General features: G+C 36.4%; 1 protein-coding gene and 1 pseudogene across 4 annotated transcripts in view; both read left to right on the top strand.

The window, feature by feature from the left end:
- Window positions 1-14,005, top strand: part of EDA (ectodysplasin A) — a 458,012-nt gene that overhangs the window by 147,255 nt on the left and 296,752 nt on the right. The window lies entirely within an intron of this gene.
- Window positions 10,536-11,468, top strand: LOC125092172 (chromobox protein homolog 3-like; annotated as a pseudogene).

The raw sequence follows: 14,005 nt of genomic DNA, 5'->3' as shown, positions 1-14,005 counted from the left end.
GTCAAGCTCTTCATGCCCGTTTCTATAAATCATTCCCTCTGTTCCTTTCTCGTGGTTTTATCCCCAGCTTTTGAGTACCTTATGCATATGTGATTCAGTAATCATCCAAAGACTCAAGGAGATCTCTTAGTAGTATCTCTGGAGCTCACACTCTCTGTCCAACTCCCTCATCTGTACTCTCCTGTACAATTTCAAACCACATTGGCCCCTCTGAACTCCAGTCTCTGTCTCTTCAACTCCATGAGCTCTGTTTGAATTCCCTCTCCTTGCACTGTGGCCTTGAAACTGCTGCCACACAGTAAGCTGGGAGAATATCATACTTACCTTGTTTATTTCCCTTTTGAAGGAGATCACAGCCCTATGTTACTTGTCTGGTATTTGAGAAAAGGTTGCTTTACATCCTTTTCTCCTGATTTTCTAGTCACTTAAGGAAGTAGAGTAAATCTGGCCCTTTTTACTTCATCTTGGCTGGAAGTTGAATTCCCCTTCCAGTGCTCTTCTGCTACTTACTTTTGCATAGTGGTTAAGAGACAGAATTCTAGGTTTGATTTCTGCCTTTCTAGTGGTTCAGGCAGGTCACTTCACTTTTCAGTGCCTCATCTTCTTCTACAAAGTGAAGATAATAGGAGTACCTCCCTTCTAATATTATGAGGATTAAGTGAGTTAATGCTTGTTAGGTGTTTATAACAGGTTATGGCCAATAGGAAGTTAAAATAAGTTTTAGGTACTATTATCACCACCACCACTATTGCTATTACTACTATCTTCATTTCCAGTATATCATTGGGGAAATTGCCTACGGCATTACTTGTGGAAGAGATATAGAAGAGGACTAGATCAAAATATCTAGCGATTATTGCTAAATATTAGAGACTATAGAGTAGCTGGATTCTTGTATGAACTCTCATTTATTTTTATTACTGTACAAATTTAAGATGGTAGACTCTTAGAGATGTAAGAGATCACATACATTGAGTCACTTATTTTGCACAGGAGCAACGTTAGGCCTGTAGATCTGATTCCCTGGGCTAAGATTATATAATATGTCAGTCTCTGACTTCCATTAAATGCTTTTGGTGTCACACCATGATATTACTTGTTTTTTCTATACCTCATGCTTTCCTTCATTACAATCCAAGTGAAAATGGTGCTAGTAAATCTCCAAAATTTTGTGATTTAAAAAATTGATGTATAAGATAATGTTGACTGCCTATATGAAATCTTGGGGTAATTCACCCTAGGGGTAGGTGAATATGTTCAATACCCAGGCATTAGCAGAGTATCCATGGCCTGTTTCTATTTTATGAAGATCTGGAAATAGTTAAGGTGGCTAATTTTGGAAATGTGTTGCATTTCCATCTGGTCTGAATCAATGAACTTGAACTTTATGCTACATGAGATGGAGACCTTTTATTTTTTTAAGTTTTTATTTAAATTCTTAATTAATATACAGTGTAATATGAGTTTCAGGTATACAACATAGTGATTCAACACTTCCATACATCACCCTGTGCTCATCACAAGTGCACTCCTTAATTCCCATCACCTATTTAACCCATCCCCCCACCCACCTCCCCTCTGGTAATTATCAGTTTTTTTCTCCATAGTTATGAGTCTATTTCTTGGTTTTCATCTCTCTTTGCTCACTTGGTTTGTTTCCTAAATTCTACATTTGAGTGAAATCATATGGTATTTGTCTTTCCCTGACTGACTTATACTGTCTAACTCCAGCCACGTCATTGCAAATAGTAAGATTTCATTCTTTTTATGGCTGAGTAATATTCCAGCATATGTATGTGTGTGTGTGTGTGTATGTATGTATGTGTGTGTGTGTGCATGTATGTGTGTGTATATATATGTATATAGATATAGATATAGATATACCAACTCTTCTTTACCCATTCATCAGTCAGTGGACAGTTGGGCTGTTTCCATAATTTGGCTATTGTAGATAATGCTGCTCTAAACAGCAGGGCACATGTATCCCTTCAAATTGGTATTTTTTGTATTCTTTGGGCAAATACCTAGTAGTGCAATTGCCAGATCCTAAGTTAGTCCTATCTTTAATTTTTTTTTTTTTATTTTTTAAGGAACCTCCATAATTTTTTTAATTTTTTGAGGAACCTCCATACCATTTTCCAGAATGGCTGCATCAGTTTGCTTTGAGGTGAAGACATTTTATTTATTTATTTTTATTTATTTTTTTTTAAAAGATTTATTTATTTATTTATTTGACAGAGAGAGAGAGATCACAAGTAGACGGAGAGGCAGGCAGAGAGAGAGAGGGAAGCAGGCTCCCTGCTGAGCAGAGAGCCCGATGTGGGGCTCGATTCCAGGACCCTGAGATCATGACCTGAGCCGAAGGCAGCAGATTAACCCACTGAGCCACCCAGGCGCCCCGGTGAAGACATTTTATAAGCACCAGTTTTAGAGACTGTTATATAATGTTTCCAGAATCTTTTTGTGTTTGAAGTTTAATTACTTATCTGGGCACAAATAATGGGGTATTCATACTATCTGATGAAGAAAGCAAATGGATGCCTTCTATTGACTTGGATACCCTGCTTTGAGCCCTCAAACTTTCCATGTATGAATGATGTACTGTATTGGGAGAACAATGCATTTGATACTTTACTGTAATACTCTTCACCATGTCAAGGTGGTATTATAATAAAACTGATAATCTGTTATTGAATATCTGTGCCCAGACATTGTGCTATACCCTTTACATGCATTATCTCCTTCCTTCTTACAGAAACATTTGGAAGTATTACATTCCAGTTTTACAGAGGAGGAAACTGAGGCTCAAAAAAGATGAAGTATCTTTTCCAAGATTACATAGCAAGCCAGGGGTAGATATGGAGTTTTGACCTTAGGTGTCTTATTCTGAAGTCCTGTGCCTCCCACAAGACTTGGAACTACTACTGTGATCTTTGGTCGTAAACTGATGGAAAGGTTTAGAAGCCACTGCACTAATAGATCACATAAGCAGTTCTTGTGGTTAATGCTGTTTGAGATTGGTGATCTTGCTAGCTAATGGTTCTGCCTCCTGTCTTCCATTAACTCACTTTTAATCAGAGCTATCAAAAGAAAAAAAAAGACAAACAAACACGTGGCTTTGAGCTCCAAAATCTTTTGACTTTGGCTGCCTGTGCTCTGGAGCATCAAAGTGACCTTTTCTTTGCTCATTAAGTAGGAAGAGACCCCATAAATAAAATACTAAAAGCCTCACTAATGGAATTGACTTATCAGAGTTCCAAAACATTGAGTGCTCCAGAAACATTTAGTCATAAAAGCTAAATTATGAAAACAAAGATCTTCTACTCCCTCTTTCTCCTTCCTTCCTTTCCCACTCCCCCTCTCATTGTCTTTGTTTCCTTTCATTCTCTTTCTCTTTTTTTCTCTTTCACTTTTTCTCTCTCATTCTCTGTCTCCTCACTCATTCTCTCTCCCTTTTCCTTGTTCTCTCTCCGCCCCCCCCATTATTCATATTGTAGCTGCCTCTCCTTTATGCAAACACTAAGCAAGAAGTATGTTTGCTTCAGGTTGCCATGGAAATGTTGCAAGTAGGCCTTTTAAAGAAAATGTGCTGTTCCATTAGTAGAATTACCCAGATCTTCTAAGGTTGGTAATTTAGGGACAGTTTCCTACATAGAAATTACAGCTCAGGACTCTGAAGTTCAGTCACCCCTCCACCTGAATTTCCATCTTCCTTCATATAGTTTCTTCTCTTCTTAGAGATTTGGGTATAATTTTATTAAAGGAAAGGGTGAATTTCTTCAGACATCTATTAAGATTTAATTTTTTTAACCCACAAAACACCTTTTGTGACTTCCACTATGCTCTTTTTCAGAGCAGAAAAGAGGGTACAAATTGGAAACTTAGACATACAAAGCCTGGCTTGGAATGGGAGCAAAAGTGTTTTGGAGTAAAGGGAGTGAAGTCTTAACTCTGGTAAGGAGGGGCAGATAGAAAAAGATTAAGGTTTTTGCTGGAAAAAGGGGGTTCCTTTCCCCTCATTTGGCACCAAACAAAAAAAAATTGAAGAGCAGCACCAGCCTCTGAATGATAGGAAAAGAGGAGGGCCATACTTTCCTGGCCTGTACAAATGGTACTGCTCTGGTCCCAAGTGGGAATGGATTTGATGTCCCATACACCCATAGAGAAGGGCAACCTCAGGAAGGCCCAAACTTCTGTAAGAGGTGTCTAACACCCAACAGGTTTCTGCCATGCTCTGCAATAGGCAGCTTTTTCTCACTTCCAAAAATATGTTCTGAGAATTTTGGCACTGGGGAGACAGCTATGAATGGACATAGTCCCTACCTTCCTAGAACTTACAGGCCTACTGTTAGAAGTGGTATAACAACAAATTTCAAGAATAGTTAAGAAAAAAATGTCAGATGGTAATCAATATGAAGAAGAATCAGCATATTAAAGATAAAGATAATAATGATGAACAGTTATGATAAATATTTAGAAGGCCTGTTTGAGGTGATAACATTTAAACTAAGCCTTAGAGATAAGATGAATCTAGCTAAAGAGTCAGGAAAGAAAGAGTGTTACAGATAAAGGAAAAGATGAGTTCAAAACCCCTGAGATTAGGATGAGTTTGGCCTTTCTTAGAACCCAAGGGAAAATATGAGTGGAATGAGACAATCAGATTGTTCAGATGGGATTTATTGGGCATGGTAAGCTATTTGGATTTGTTCTGAGTTTAGTGGGAGGCCACTGGAAAATTTTAAGGAGGAGTGCAGTTGGTCAGATTGTGCTTTAACAAGAGTACTGTTTGCAGAATGGACATTGGATTGTAGTAGGTCAAGAGTGGAAGCAGGGATACTAGTTAGGATGCAACTACTTTTGTCCTAGGGAGAGATAATACAGTCTTAGATTAGGATGGTAATGATGGAGAATGAGAGAAGTGGGAGGGTTTGGGTTATAATTTGAAGATACAGTCATCATGGCTTGCTGATGAATTGGACATGGGGCTAGAGAAAAGGAAAAAACTAAGGCTATCCTCTCTTTCTCATTTTAGTATTTGCGAAGCTCAAACTAGAGTGTTGGAAATTTGGTGGTTAGGATTAGCTGGTGAAACAGTTACTTGGAAAAATAGAAGCCCAAATAAGACTGGCAGAGCTCAGGAATTGACAGACAAACAGCAGTCAGTTCAACAGCTGCCATGCCAGTGAGGAGGGCAAGTGCAAGAGGATGAAAAATAGCCCCTTGGAGAGGAGACTGGTGGTAGAAAGCTGCTTAGCCCACTCCTGTGGTGGGGGGAGCAGTTAGCAGGTACCTGAGAGATCCTGCCTGGCCCAGGAGAGAATGGGAAAACTTGGAGATTCAGGATTTGGGTCATGGGGGACTGGGGTAGTTTGCCGTCTCTTGGTCGCCTTCACTGTGATCCAGATATCTTAATTTCAGCCCTCAGGCTACTAGGATCCATATAAACACCTGTCAAATATGGAATAGAAAAAAATCTTTGGATATGAAAAATACATTTTTCTACTTATGACAAAGAGCTGATTAAGTGCAGGGATGAGGAATAAGATTTTTTGCAAGTTCTGTTTCTACCCATCTCCAGGAATGCGCAAAGCTCTATTACTAAGGACTGTGCTAAAAAGGCCTGACATGTGGTATGTTGTAAGTGTGCATCATGTAAACAGTGTTAGGATTGGTGATGCTGGTTGCCTTTAGAGAATCATTGCTTTAATATTACTACATTTTAAAAAAAAGGAAAAGCAGGGGATCTTTAGGATAATTGGTAAACCAACAACCATCATTTGACTATCTCCTTTATGAAGACAGCATAGTATAGTAGCTAAAAGCATGGACTCTTGAGATGCCTGGGTTCTAATCTGTGTTCCACCACTTACTTGAAGCATGACCTTTGGGTCAGTTAGTTAATATTCTCTAAGCCTGAGTTTTTGTCATCGATAAAATGAGGATAATGTGGGGTGCCTGGGTGGCTCAGTGGGTTAAAACCTCTGCCTTCAGCTCAGGTCATGATCCCAGGGTCCTGGGATCGAGCCCCACATCGGGCTCTCTGCTCAGCCGGGAGCCTGCTTCTCCCCTCCCTCTCTGCCTGCCTCTCTGCCTACTTGTGATCTCTGTCTATCAAAATTAAAAAAAAAAAGATATGTTGATATTTATAAAGTGCTTAAAACACTATCCTATTAGTGTTTATTAAATAACATAAAATAAACAAGCACTTGGATAGGAGGCTAATCAAAAAAATGTAAGACTGACCTCAAATACCGGGTCATTGTGTAGAGTGAGCAGGACAAAAAAAGCAATTGACTGGGAGTTAAGATGCAGGTGTAGAGAGGCTCTGAAGTAGGACTGGGGGTGCCTGTTAGGAATTGATTAGTCTTTTCCTGGTTATAAGAAAGGAGTTAATATAGATCTCTTGAGGCCCAGAGATAGGTGAAGAATCCCTAGATTCTCTAACACTGAACTATATATAAATAATTGAAATAATGCCATGCTGACATTAGATCTAATAGAATATTCATCCCTGAAAAACCACTGTTTTTCTAAAGCTAAATATAATTCCTGTGTCCTTTTAGAAATGATGTCCTTATAGAAACCTCACTGAACTTCCTTCCTTCCTTCCTTTCACTCTCTCTCTCTTTCTTTCTTTGTTGGGGGAGAGGGAGCTATCATTTCTGTCAGGAGAAGGGATGAAGTAAAAAAAAAAAACAAACTTTTTATAGTTTATTTTCCTATTAACCAAGACATTTCCTCCTCTGTCCTATTTTATCCCAAGTGTTCCTATCCAAAAGACGTAAAATTGCATTCTTTATATATTATACTGAGTAGTGTTTATAAACATCAAATGGCAAAAGTCAACATCTGTGGATGGATCATGATAGTAATTATAAGTGGCACATTTATCTTATTCCATCTGTGGAATACACAGAGTTAAGACCCTTTTCAGAGTTATAGAGCTACATGGATTTGGAGGGGTCTCATCTATCTTCCTCAGCTCTACCTACACCTTTCTAGAAAGACGAATCTCTTTTTTTACAGGGCCCTTGGGAATGAAATTTTGTAACCTCCTCCTAAGTCCTTTATGTCATGAATATAGATGCAAAAATCCTCAACAAACATTAGCACCGAATCCAACAATACATTGAAAATATCATACACTACGATCAAATGGGATTTATTCCTGGGATGCAAGGGTGCTTCAATATTCACAAAACTCAATGTGATATGTCACATTAATAGATGAAAGCATAAAAATCATATGATCATTTCAGTAGATGCAGAAAAAGCATTTGACAAAGTATAACATCCATTCATGTTTAAGGCCCTCTACAAAGTAAGTCTAGAGGGAGCATATTTTAATATAATAAAGGTCTTATGTGAAAAACCCACAGACAACATCATACTCAATGGGGGGAAACTGAGAGTGTTTCCCCTAAGGTTAGGAAAAAGATAAGGATGTCCTATCTCACCAATTTTCTTTAGCATAGTACTGGAAGTCCTAGCCACAGCAATTAGACAATATAAAGAAGTAAAAGGCATTGCAGGTTGGTAAGGAAGAATCAAAACTCTGACTTTATTCATATGACATGATATTATATATAGAAAACCTAGAAGATTCCACCAAAAAACTGCTAGAAGTGATAAACGAATTCAGTAAAGTTGCAGAATTTAAAACAATGAAACAGCAGAAAGAGAAATAAAGAAAGCAATCCCATTTACAATTGCACCCAAAACAATAAAATATCTAGGAATAAACCTAGCTAAAGAGGTGAAAGACCTGTACTCTGAAAACTATAAAACACTGATGAAAGAAATTGAAGATGACACAAAGAAATGGAATGACATTCCATGCTCATGGATTGGAAGAACAGATATCATTAAAATGTCTATACTACCCAAACAATCACACATTTAATGCAATCCCTATAAAAATACCAAAATACAAGAAAGAGCCCAAGCTCTCATTTTTCACAGAGCTAGAACAAACAATCTTAAAATTTGTATGGAACCACAAAAGATCCTGAATACCCAAAGCAACATTGAAAAAGAAAAGCAAAGTTGGAGGTATCACAATTCCATACTTCAAGTTATATTACAAAGCTATAGTGATCAAAACAGTATGGAACTGGCACAAAAATAGACTCATAGATCAATGGTACAGAATAGAAAACCCAGAAATAAACCCACAACTATATGGTTCATTAATCTTAAAGAAAGGAAGAATGAATATCCAATGGGGAAAAGACAATCTCTTAAACAAAATGGTATTTTTTTGTTCATTCAAAAGAATGAAGCTGGACCATTTTCACCATACACAAAAATAACCTCAAAATGGATTATGGACTAAATATGAGACCTGAAACCATGAAAATCCTTTCAGAGAGCACAGGCCATCATCTCTGACATTGGTGGTAGCAACGTTTTTCTAGATAGGTCTTCTGGGGCAAGGGAAACAGAAGCAAAAATAAACTATTGGGGACTAAATTAAATAAAAAAAGTTTCTGCATAATGAAGATAACAATGAACAAAACTAAAAGGCAAGCCATTGAATGGGAGAAGATATTTACAAACCACACATCTAATAAAGGGTTAGCATCCAAAATATATAAAGAACTGATAAACTCAATACCCAAAAAACAAATAATCCAATGACAATATGAGCAGAAAACATGAACAGAGATTTTTCCAAAGAAGACATATAAATGGCCAAAAGACACACGAAAAGACGTTCAACATCATTCATCATCATGAAAAAGAAATTAAAACTACAATGAGATATCACCTCATACCTGGTAGAAGGCTAAAATAAAAACACAAACAACAATGTGGTGAAAAAGGAACCTTCTTGCACTATTTGTGGGAATGCAAACTGGTGCAGCCACTATGGAAAACAGTATGGAGATTCCTCAAGAAGTTAAAATTAGAACTACCCTATGACCCAGCAATTGCACTACTGGGTATTCACCCCAAAAATACAAAAACATTATTTCGAAGGGATACATGCACCTTTATGTTCCTATGCTTATTACAGCATTATTTACAATAGCCAAAGTATGGAAGCAGTCCAAAGTATGGAAGCAGTCCAAATGTCCACTGATGAATATATATATATATATATATATATATATATATATATATATATAATTCAGAAGTGCAAAAGAATGAAATAGTAACATTTTCAACAATATAGATGAGGTAAAGAGTATAATGCTACATGAAGTAAGTCAAAGAAAGAATATACAATATGATCTTATATGTAAAATTTAAGAAATAAACGAGCAAAGGGGAAAAAGACAAACCAAGAAACAGACTCTTAACTGTAGAGAACAAACTGATGGTTACCAGAGGTGATGGTGGTGGGGAAATGGGGATAATAAGGGATGAGGATTAAAGAGTATACTTAATCATGATGAAAAAAACATTAATAGCATTAAAAAGTCCAAACAGATGACCCAGTAATTCTACTATTAGGTATACACTTGAGAAATCAAAACGTATGTTGACACAAAAATTTGTACAAAGATGTTCAAAGAAGCATTATTCATAATAGCCAAAAAGAGGAGAAAACCTGAATGTCCACCAACAGATAGTTGGGTAAATAAATTGTGATGTCACAGCACAATAGATTATTATTTGTATTAAAAAAGGAAGTTCTGATATATGCTACAACATGGATGAAACTTGAAACATGCTAAGTAAAAGAAACTGGTCAAAAAGATATATATTATATTATTCCTTTATATGAAATATCCAGAAAGTACAAATTCATACGGACAGAAAAGTAGGTCAGTGACTGAGACCAGAACAAGGATGAGGGCTGCAGCAGGAATAAGGAATAACTGCTAATGAGTACAGGGTTTCTTTCTGGGATGTTAAAAATACTTTCAAGTTACATTGTGGTGATGGTGTACAACTCTGTGTACTGAAAACCACTAAAAACTACCATAAGCAGGTGAATTTTATGGTATATGAAATCTGTCACAATAAAAACTGTTTGAAAAGAAAAAGAAAAGAGTAAGAAGCAATCCAGCTACCCTCCTGGAAAGATTAAATGGTTCAGTAGCACTGGAACTACATGTGGAAGGAGAGATGCCCTGCCTTCCCAGCGTTAAAATCAAGCTTTTAAATAACTCCAGCCCCAGCCATCAAGTACTGCAATTGTACAAGAGAACCTGAACAAGATTAGCAGAACTGCCCAGCTGAGTCAAATCTACACATAGAACTATGGAATCTAATAAAACCAATTTTATTTTAAGCCACTAAGTTTGGGGGTAGTTTGTCATACATTGAGAGATAACCAGAACAGCAATTTGGGAAAAGATACCATAGACTCCAAATGGGTCAGAGATTTAAATGGAAACCTGAAACAGCACAAGTATTAGAAGAAAATATGGGCAAATTCTTCTATAACCAGCATAAGGGGAAAGATTTTTCTAATTGTGTTTCAAAATAAAGATGTAATAAAATAAAAGATTGATACATATAATTACTTTTAAAAAATTAAAGGGTTTGCAGGGCATAATCTCCATTAATAAATAAAGGGGGAGATGCTGCAGACCAGGAACCCGGAACTGCTCCAAGGAAGTGAGTAATAGCTCTTCACGTCTACAATAAAAAAGACTTCAAGTCTTCAAGTCCAATAAAACTACATTGCCAAAAAAAAAAAAAATGAAAGGAAAAGAAACAGAATTGGAAAGAGTAAAAAAGTAGAAGAGGCAGATCCTGAAAAAGTGGTGGAAAAGGTATTGAACTGACATGTAGTAAGTGGGAAGGTGGAGTATTTCCTGAGGAGGAAGGGATTTTACAGATGCTGACAGTACTTGGGAACCTGAAGAATTTTTTCATTGTCCAGAGTTAATTGAAGGATTTCTTAATTCTCAAAAAGCTGTTAAAGAAAAATAGGGTACAAAAAGAAAACCTGTATCTGACAGTGAATCAGATGACAGCAAATCAAAGAAGAGAAGAGATACTGCTGATAAACCAAGAGGCTTTGCCAAAGGTCCTGATCCTGAAGGAAAAATTGGTGCCACAGACAGCAGTGGAAAATTAATGTTCCTCATGAAATGGAAAGATTCAGGTGAGGCAGACTTGGTGCTAGCAAAAGCGCAATTATGAAGTGTCCTCAAATTGTAATTGCTTTTTATGAAGAGAGACTAACTTGGCATTCTTGTCCAGAAGATGAAGCTCAATAATTGTGTTGCTTTTTGTATATATATTACATGTAAAATCTAGGTTTTGGTTTTTCGATTTATTAGCATGAAGTGACATTCTAATGAAAATCAAGTTTGATATGTTCATTTTGAAGTAGTATTGGGGGAGTTGCTGGGCAGTTTTTTTTTTATCCAGAGCACTGGTTCGCTTGAACAAATAAAAGCTTTCCATTATCAGAAAAGGATATTTGATACCATGGTATATTATTCTCCTGCATTAGAGGACACCTTTTTAAAATATTGGGGGAAATCTCCATAATCATTACTCAATCAGAATTTTGTTTAACTCCCATATACCTGAGTTTTTTGTTTGTTTTAGGGTTTTTTTTGTGTGTGTACATAAAAATACATATGTAAATGATTTTCTTTCTTTCTTTCTTTTTTTAACATTCACCGAAACAAAAATAGCATTTTATCATCATAGATAAGCCTGTGTTTCTGGGATGCCATCATTTTCAGCAACCTAAGAAATCACTTGAAGTTAAATTGAAATTTTTCTGAAGTCTTAGCCTATCAAATTCTGTAACTAATTGGATAATTGAAATATAATGTAAACAATTTAAATCGGACAATTTTAAAGCAGCTATATCAGAATCCATATGCCTATCTACAGTCCTATAAATGCAAGTTTATTTGCAAGATCACTGAATAGAAAATTTTATCACGATCAACAACCTCCCCACCCAAATGAGAAAACTAGACAAGTCCTGGTACGTTTTAATTAAGTCAGTAAAACTTACTTAAGTGGACGTTTAAAGGAAGAAGTTGAAATCCTTGCTTTGCATTGATTAAAAGGTCCTGAATCATGGTATGTCTAATCCTTTGTTCATGGAAATCTAATCATAATCAGAAGGTTAGAGATGTTGACAATTTAGGACCTACTGGAATAAATGGTTAACAAACTTCTATATTCTAAATTCTTTGACTTGCGTGTTTTTCTTTACTCCAACTCATTCCTTAGACGTAGCCTCAGTCTTCTCAATATTTGAGTTACTAATTCAGCAGAAACCAGAAAAATAAGTAACTTTGCAGTAGTCAGAATGTTATCCAAATTTATATTGTTTACTTTATTGTAAGTAATGGTAAACAGTGGTCAATAGTTTTTTGGGTTTTGTGGGTTTTTTGTTTTGTTTTGTTTTATTCAGGCACCATGCCCAGCGTGGAGCCTGATGTGGGGCTTAAACTCATGACCCTGAGATCAAGACCCGAGCTGAGATCAAGAGTCAGACATTTAAGCTACTGAGCCACTTAGGTGCCCCCAAAAATGGCTTTATTTTTCTTTAAAATAAATAAAGGGCCCTTGGGAATGAAATTTTGTAACCTCCTTCTAAGCCATTTCTGAATGAAATTTTGTAGCCTCCTTCTAGGCCTTTCATTGTCAGGACATCTTTCGTTTTATTCAAGTAAAATCCCATTACAAAGATGAAGGTATTCCATACTCTCCTGATGCTCTATAGTAATAGTGCTTCTTTGCACTGACTGTAGTGGACTACATTACTACAAAAAAAACTATACAAGAAAATGCTTTTTGGGGGTTCTGATTTAGTAACAGCTTGTTTATAATACAAATATATAGTTTTATGTCTGCTTTGTGTGGGGAAGAACAGGATAAAACTCTACAAGAGGTGTGAGAAGTTTGCTTTCATAACCTTTCCTTATTACTACTAGGTTGTGATCACATCATAATTTATCATTAACAGCATGAAGTGAGTGCTCTTATTTTCTGGGCCTGATTTCTAGCACTACACCAATTATTTTTAAAAATTCTACTCAAACCAAAATGTGAGGGTTAGTTGAGGGGAGAACAATTAGTGGGGAACTCTGACCTGCATTTAATATGCGTCCCCTTTTTTTTCCCCGGTGTTTGTTAGTCTCTGGGTCCTTTTGATATTCTAATTTTTCTTAATGTAGCCTAGGAGAAAGTCCTGGTAGATCCTACTGAACTCAGAAAAAAGTACTTAAGCGAAGTCTCCTTAGTAATTAAAGGGTGTGCTGCAAATAATTTAGTAATTAAAGAGGGGGCTGACCAAACTTGGTTGGTCAAGTGTGATAGCTCACAGTTAACATTTATTTAGCCAACTTAATTCCAAGGTTGAGCATGAAATCTCTTTTTCCAAATAGTATTGATTGTATGATCCTGAGTATTCAAGATTGAATCATGTTAATCCAATATATCTCTTGTAGGTTATCATCTGGTATACATTTGACTTACTGTCGTCCATACTCCTTTCCTTATAACTGAAAAGATATTCTAACTTCATCCCAGCAGATAGTATGTTAGCTGCTTAACATGTCCATAAGGAAGAAAATCTTACACATTTAATTCTGCCTGGAGGGGGTACTGCAAAGCATTACGAACAGAAAGCTGAAATTTCATAATAAAACCATTGTAGATAAGGTGTCAAAATGCTGTTTTAATCAAATTTTAATCATCTTGACTTCACCTGTCACATCATATTTTCTATTAGTCACACACCTCTGAAATGCTCACTAAGGGGCATTGGTGATAGAATCTACACCCGTCCTGATATGTTTGCACGGCCAGGATTTGATAGATCTTTGTGCAAAGATCTCAAAATGGGCGCAGTCTCTCCATATGGAATAAACTCTTTATGTGGCTACAGATAAGAATTTAATAGCATCTCTTGGCTATAGAGTCATCCTTCTCAAGCAATTTTCATTCTTGTTGTGTATCACTCTGAAGTAGGGTTTATACTGAAATGTACTTTAGATGCTAAAATAATTCATATTTGTATCCCTCCAGTTCTATTACCATATGCTCTTTGTAACTTTTATTTAAGACTACT

The sequence above is a fragment of the Lutra lutra genome, chromosome X (genome assembly GCF_902655055.1).
Source record: "Lutra lutra chromosome X, mLutLut1.2, whole genome shotgun sequence".
In the NCBI taxonomy this organism is placed as follows: Eukaryota; Metazoa; Chordata; class Mammalia; order Carnivora; family Mustelidae; genus Lutra; species Lutra lutra.
The sequence above is the reverse complement of the archived record's forward strand: the minus strand, read 5'-3'. Positions and strand labels throughout refer to the sequence as shown.